This window comes from Amblyomma maculatum, chromosome 8, assembly GCF_055883805.1.
Source record: "Amblyomma maculatum isolate TAMU_Amacu chromosome 8, ASM5588380v1, whole genome shotgun sequence".
NCBI lineage: Eukaryota > Metazoa > Arthropoda > Arachnida > Ixodida > Ixodidae > Amblyomma > Amblyomma maculatum.
This window is the reverse complement of record NC_139351.1, coordinates 69624095-69632124: the sequence shown is the minus strand read 5'-3', so window position 1 is coordinate 69632124 and position 8030 is coordinate 69624095. Positions and strand designations below refer to the sequence as shown.

General features: G+C 47.2%; 1 pseudogene; it reads left to right on the top strand.

Moving 5' to 3' along the window:
• The first annotated feature begins 5076 nt into the window (after nucleotides 1-5076).
• LOC146181419 (uncharacterized) lies at nucleotides 5077-5957 on the top strand (annotated as a pseudogene).
• Nucleotides 5958-8030: the final 2073 nt, after the last annotated feature.

Here is an 8030-nt window from a genome sequence, read left to right as displayed (position 1 = left end):
AGTTCAACCTTTTTCGTTATCCTTGCTATGAGCCCCATAGATGAGCATAGGTAATATGTTGTATACTTTCCTCTTGAGCGATACCGTTAAGCTGCTACTCATATTCGGCGAACACTTGCCAAATGCGTTTCATCCCAGTCTTATTCTTCTACATATTTCTCTTTCATGGTTTGGGTGGGCGGATACTTCCTGTCATAAGTAGACGTTCGCCTACCCCTTCCAGTGCTTCTACAAGTAACGTAAACGGCTGTTCCTTTGCGAGGCTGTTGAACATTACCTGTTTTCAGCATATCGATTTTTAAGCATACCTTTCAACTTCTCCTGTCTAGGTCCACAATCATTCTTTGTAGTTAATCCCCTGAGGTTCTTAGCAAGGCGATGTCATAAGCGAGTCGTTGATTACAGAGGTATTCTCCACGCTTAATAATTTTAGTGTTTCCTCTTCTCGCAAGCCATGAGTGAGCCGAATTATGTACAAACTACCCTACAGTGCCTCAACAAGAGCGAAATACAACAAGCGGATGTCCTGCTAGGCAAAGCGTATAAGACAGCGCTCCGACCGCCGACCTGAGCAAGACGTCTATCGTCAATATCAGCGAAGCGAACACCCATCGTCCAAGTTCCGAACTGTCTCACTGAAGTGCTCCCAGATCCGCATGAATTGTACAGCTGCAGTGCAGGCATCCTATGGGGCATAGCATAAAGCGCCGCTTTGCGAAGTACAAATTTCTACTCAGAATTTGCACACATCATCTCTACTGGATTCATTATTGCTGTTTGCATCGCGCAATTTGGTTGCCACAAAGCTTCAATGTGAATATTGCATTAAGCTTACGTGGAAACGAGACACTTGAATAGTTTTGGAAGTAAACTTCTATACTTAGGGACAACTTTCTGTGGCAATATGGTGGAAGCTACGGAGCCGAAAGGCACCTGCTCGCTCTGCACAAGAATATAGTGCCTCCAGATATTTCGCAGGTGATGCCCTGGAGTGTTAAACCATTACGGAACTATTAACTTTATTATTGTACCATTCGTCTACTACAGTAATAGCCAGTACAGCGGCCGTTTGATATGTAGCTTTCATAGCGATGGCTCCGCGGCCTGTCGACAATCTCGCAAAGCACAAGCTGTGTACGCGCGGCCGGGTGGGATGCGTCTGCCGCTTTTCTCTGCCCATTTCTGCGGGCGTTCTTTTTTTGACAGACGAGCTTTCGTAACGCGCATCTGGGTACGTATTCCGAGTTTGCCTCGTTATCGACGTGTCGCTATCTCACGCGACCTCGAGACTTCTGATTGGTCGAAACGCCGGAACAGGGTACTGCCACTACGGAACCGGAACAAGTAGCAACATAATCTTCCAGCCTTTCCACCAATCAGATGACTCGATGTCGGGCCGATAGTGACACTTTCGATAACGACGCAAACTCTGAATACGGGCGCTGTTTTTGACAGCGTACGTCGTTCGCGGTGTTGAGCGGTCGTAACATCTAAAGGACAGGTACCCGGAACTACATTTCGTTATAACACAGTTAGGAAAGCCCCAACCCCGTAGCTCTGGCTCCAGTGCCACGGTAAGTTGTCCCCGAGTATAGACACCGTATGCTCTTGATTTTGTTTACTCTCGGTACAGGCTCCTGAGGACAATGCCTTCAGAATGTTCAGTACATGCTTCTTTTAAATAATAGTGTGTACAGACCGTTCGGCAAAGAAACCGTCGCCATATCTTATCAATGACGAAATGGAAGTCTGCCAAAACGATATACGAGGGTGATTTAATATCAAAACGTTTGGGGGACCCTTGAACTTCGCCATTAAGGTTCACCCACTAAAAAGCTAATTATTGAATTTTAGTTAATTACTGTGTTTGCGCGGACAATTAATACTACAATTTGTGTACGCCAGGTCGCATTACCGACGTACAAAAACGGCATGAGCGCACGGCATTTTTCTTTTGTTTAAATAATCAGACTTTGAAGGAAAGGTTCTGGCCGTCACCTTCCACTAATACGTCCAAAAGTAACAGTCGGTTGGCAATCTCCTCTTCAACGGTAAACTTGATATCCTCTTCTATACTGTTTCTATGCTCGGTGAATGTGGTAAGAGCGTCCTTTTTGAGTATACAAAACTAGTCATCAATGTACCGCAATCAAATTTGGTTCGGGGATTGAAAGTTACCATGCACGGCCCGGTTCTCAATGGCTTCCAAGGTTAAGTTGGCGATCATGACTGAAATGGAGGTGCTCACTGCTGTTCCGTGAACGTGCTTGAAACATCTGCCCCGAAAAACGAAGTGCGTGTTTTCGAGGCAAAATTTCAGCAGTCTCAACAGGTCCGGCGATTCAAAATGTGTTCTTTCGCCGAGCTGAGCTTCTCGGTATTGTTAGGGGCAGTCACCCAATGTTGCACCGCTAGGTCCACAGCAATCCTGGCGAATAGCCACTTGACTTCGAAAGACATTTATGTCTTGATCATTCAACATAATGCTGTGCACCTTTTCTGTAAACTCGTAGGCGTTTCGTATAAATGTAGACACGTTCTAGCGCATACGAACAAGGACGAGAGAGATGTGGACAACAACGCTCGTGTTGTCCACATCTCTCTCGTCCTTGTTCATACGCGCTAGAACGTGTCTGCAATGCACCAACTCGCCCAACAATCTGTGCTCGTATAAATGTGGATCTTTTTCCAACTAACGGCGCAGTTGAAATTCACTATTGGTCTCATGATGATGTCTGCTTTGTGGACTTTCGTTAGCGCGTATAAAGTGGTTGCGGGCGAATTGTGGCAGAGGAGCCTATAGTAAAGCGGCTTGTGTTGTGGGGTCACGAAGCAGAAAATATCGGCAACACGTTTATGCGACTATCGTTTTGCCTTAAGCGTAGGCTCCTTCTTGATGGCTATGTACGCGCTCGTTTCATCCAAGAGATCCTACGCGTTTTTGTCGTATTCAACGCTGTTCAAGATTACGGTCGAATTGCCCTTGTCAGAGGAAGAACGACAATCTCCTGGTTTCTATGCAGGGTGTTGATAGCAGTGCGCTCTTCAGAAAGTATGTAGGTGGGCTGCCGGCGATGAAGTTCAGCAAAAATGCTCAGTGCTCGCGTTCAAGCCTCATCACGGCATCCCTGGTCAACTTGGCTAATTGCGCCTCCACGCAACAGCGCAAATAATTTTTCTTGTGTCGGAAGCAGAGCCTGCGTTGAAGTTAATCCGAGTTCAAGCATGGCTAGCTCAGGTTGGGTAGGCTTGTAGGCAGATATATTGTGCACTGTGAAACCCAGGCCGTTTGAGGGAATCAGAGAGCTGGTTTCTTTGTTGCGGGGCCTCAGCCTCATCATTTCTCCCTGCAAGTCGTTTCTCGTTGTCGGGACTGAAGGCTGGCTTTGTAGTAGGCATGTAGCTGAAAGCTCTCGAATTCGTCCGGCCGTATATACTCAAGGCGGCGACGAGCAAATAAAAGTTGATTATAAATGTACCATGTGGTTTCTTAGCAGTCGAGGATCCAGGCCTGCAGTAACTGACGTTCTTATTTTGCTATGACAGTGTTACCAAATGTCAGTTGACGGGCCGCAGTAAAAGGAGTGACATGGAGGTCAGGTCCCTTGCCTTACAGATGAGGTTGAATTACAAATGATCCTTGAACGAGGACACTCGGACGAACATGGAAATCTACTAGCGGACTTGAATTATGAAAGGCCGTACATCCCTATTGCAAGAACCAGCGTCTCGCAGCGTCTTTCAATGCGAAACCAGTAAGATTATCACGCTGGTTTTGCGCTGGGTCTGCTGGAGACGCTGGAGGTCTGCGATATTCACTGGAGCAGTAACGGGAAGACACTGGTTGCACTAGTACGATGGGAGAAAAACGCTATTAGCTTTTTGACACTGGGTGTGCCGCTGGCGTCCGCGATGCACTGGAAGAAGCGATGTATGTGTGCTGGGGCCGCACTGGTCCCAGTATAGCCAGCGTGGCTCGCGGCATCGACCGGTTAGCATCCCTCAGGGGCCAGCATGGCAACAGCGTACTCGCAATTGACCATCGGGGCGCATATGAAAAATACGGTTCAAGTTAGCGCTTTTAGCTGCGAAGTCGTTGCGCGCCTGTAAGAAAACAAAGGCAGTAACTTTTTTGTAGAGTTTCTATGTTTCGATAGGTCGTTTCTAGCGTTTCCAGAGAGACCACAATCACCGCGCCTCTGATATCTCATGACACACTATTTCGTGCAACTAAAACTGGAATTGAATAATGTGGGCTGCAATGTATATCAAACATCACAGCTGATCTTGAGGGCACTCTAACACAATGATTACTGCCAAAATGTTCAATGGAGGCTCAATCGCAGGCTCCAAACAGGGCCTACGCATCAGAGAACGTAGCCTGCATCGCGGCCAAGTATAAACAGCAGAAAGAAAAAATAAAACAAGGGAGAGAGTAGTATACCCAGCGATTGGCCCATAAGAGAAAAAAAAAACAACGTACAGCCCTTGTAATGCATAATTTATTGCGTGTTTCTCAAGCGTTTGCGCTCCTTCTTGCTCTGCGTATAAAGCAGCCGAGTACTCGATCATCGCAACGCTTCCCGAAATGTTTACATACAAATAAGGTTTAGTTACACGCAAAATAGTGTCGTCGCTGCTCGCTTGCCGGTATTGAAGCTTGGTCGCACTTTTTTTCTTGAAGGTTTGTGCTAAGGCTCCGTGTTCAGCGAATATTACGCGCATGGTAGCAGAGCACCACCGAAGAGCAGGCGTTGGTAATTTTTCCAGAGATGTCAAACTCCACATGTTAAAATAATTCCAGTGAACAAAATAGTGCGCATACGCATCCAGAACATTAGTGGCAAGTCGTTAGAGCAGGGAGCAAGCACCAATGATCAAGAAGCTGTAATTGTTAGAGCGACAGCAATGACCTGTAGACTGCAAAACATAAAGTCACAACCTTATAAATGCGCTCATGACATAAAATGCAAAAATGCTTCAACGATTTTCAGTTCTCGGTGTAGCTGAGGCATTTAAAAGCCTGCCGTACTCGTTGCTTCAACAAGAAGTCGTTCCGGGCGGCTGTGCGTGAAAATGTTCCTTGCTAGAAACAGCGCATCGGCCGTTGGCCGAGGTGTTTCGACTTCTCAGAATACTACAGACATGTACAAATTTGTCCTTCCACGCCTGCCCACCGGAAATGTTTTCCTTAATAGCGTTTTCCTGCATGCCAACCTTAAGGGTCGCCCGTACAGAGCACTTGACTTTCGAGACGCGCTCGCACAGATTTTGGACCTCCAGGAAATTTTGTGCATTGGTGAATACCAAATGCGCCACGTGTGGATGGTTACCTGCGAGAGTGGTTCTTCAAAGCAGAAGCTAAATAACAAAGCAGAGTTCCCTGTGAAAGGACTTAGGTGCACGGTGTTCGACCCGCATACAAAGAATGTCAAGGTTAAGCTCCTTTGGCTTCCCCGCTATATGGAGCACCGGAGGATTTTGGAAGCTTTAGAGCCTTATGGAACGATTCAATCTGTGGTGCGTGAAAAGTGGCGGTGTCCAAGGATGGAGCATATAGAAACGGCGAACAATGAAATCTCTCTCACGCTCAAAGACGGAGTGTCAGCAAGTACAATTCCTAACCCTCGTAAGGTTTATGAGGTGCAGGAATTGTTATCCCAGGTAGATCTCTACTGTGTCTTCGTTTCAGCCGGGTAGGACATGTACGGCATTAGTGCCGGACGCCTCGATGCACCCAGTGCCGTCGCTTCGGCCACACTGTGGAGAACTGTGTCCAAAGTTACGCTGATAGGCTGCGTCAATGCCAATGGTCACGAGAAGATGAGGTGGCGTCAGAACATATCATGGATGTGTCAGAGGTTGTCGATGTGACCGGTGAGTTACGTCGGGAACCTCAAATTGATGGGGACCTTCTGCACCTACCCTACGCTGCAGCGGGTCGAGCAAAAGTATGAATATTACCGGCGACAGCGGGCACACCTGACGCACTCCCCACGTAATCGGAAAGCTGCCGGCAACTTGGCCGTTCAGTACTAACTCACCGCTAAGATCTGTGTAAAGGCCGCGTAGGAGCTGAACGAATTCGTCAGAAGAACCAAATGAGTGGAGCACGGCGAACAAGTAACCATGTTCTACGCAGTCAAAGGCCTTTCCCTGGTTCGAGGAAACGAAAGCTTCAGTGATCCGTTTCACACAGGCGTATTCGAAGACGTCTCTCGTCAGGGTCAGCGAAGCGAACACCGATCGTCCAAGTAGCGAACAGGACTGGTATGGGCTAACCAGATCTTGAAGGTAGATTTGCACCCTACGGTCCAGCAATGTGGCTACAAGTTTATAGTCGGTGTTAGGGAGGGTAATCGGTCGCCACGATGAGGGACTCGACGGCGTCATGCCCTCCTTCGAATAAAAAAAAGGAGGAACAGAAGAAGAATTGAGCACCGCCCCCTCCGTGCACTACACGTGCAAAGAAGCAGCGGGTGGCGAGCAGGGTGAGCACCATGATGTATGCGGCTGAAGGTCGGCTGAAGATCAAATTTCAACTTGCGCGAAACACACCGCAGCTAGCCCTACAAAGCTTTCGCTGAAAATCCTCCAACTAAATTTCATGAGCGTTCGCCTCCGGCAGAAGCCGCAACCGCTGCTGCCGCTTCAACATCGGGTCGTTTCCGCACTTGGTAAGGATCTCGGTAACGAGCTAATCCGCCTTTTGGTTCGTTGGTCGTCGCAACCTGTATGGCACACCGGCGGTCTCTGTGTTTAGCAATATCGCATAAGTGTATTTCATATTTTCCTAGGTTAATGAGGGAGCGGGTTCGATGGCATTTGAAAACTGCGATGTTCAGTGCACAGAGAGGGAATGTTTTGCAGCTGGATTTTGATGAAGGTGGGGATGTTTACTGGACAGCGCGATAGGGTGCTGCAAATTCTCAAAAGGCGGGATCGCCTACGACTAAAGCATAGTGCACTCGGGCTTGGTCATGAAGCGGTGCTTGGTGAACGGAGTCAGATGAAACAAATTGCGACACAAGGGTACCTGGCACCATCTACGGAACACGTAAGGTACTATACCTGGAAATGAAAACTTGGGTACTACTAAAGATTGGGATAAAGAAGTCCTCGTCAACCACTTAGCGTGTAGCGCGACGAATTCGGCACTGAGAGAAATATCGCAGTGGGTGATAATTTTCTTTTATTGACAATGTTTAAAATGTACATTAAAAGAAAAAAAATCGGATGCCTGTTTTAACTTTGAGAAAAAGTTGTTAATTTATAACGGATGGACGAGATGCTAAAAAAACTTCATTTTCTTGCAAAGTGTCTATAAGCGCAAAGACAAACCAGGAGTTCCATTCAGATACCCTAAACCTTACAAGCTTACAGGCGCATCTGACGTAGTCAGCTAATTCTTCGTCAAAATGTGAATAAACTTTTCTAACATGAATTTTTGCGAAATCTTATTCGTGTGGATGAAAGCATAGCATTGTAGCGGCAAGTTAAAAGACTTCCACAATCACTCTTTACCGATTCTACAGTTCAAACATGTGTTGGCCAAAGCTCAGTAATGCATGGGAGGAAATGTATTGGCGTTTGCTGAGTTTGATATTCCTATGTAGCGGTGGGAACTAGGCTGGAAGTCTTCAGGCAATAGATAGACGTCTACAAACATCAGTTTCTGGACCAGTACGTTTGGCTGAAATCAGGTTTGACGCATGGAGTTACAAGAGTTAAGAAACCTTGAAACACGTATCACCTCCCCGGGCGGAATTATCTCAGTGATCTGTACCTGTACGGTGACGAAACCTGATCTGGCGGGGTATCTGGCCTTGAATGGTGGGGCGACTGTTGATGTGAACCCTGTGCAGCTTGAGAATGTGAATTGGGTTCCTGATTCCCGGGTTGCATTCTGGGTGAACGTGGCGGGGATAGACGAGACCAAGGTTCTAAACTACCCGATAAGCCGAAAGATGACGATGTAGATGACGATGTTGAAGAGGAAAAAACATCGGAGTTCCCTGTTTCCCACGGAG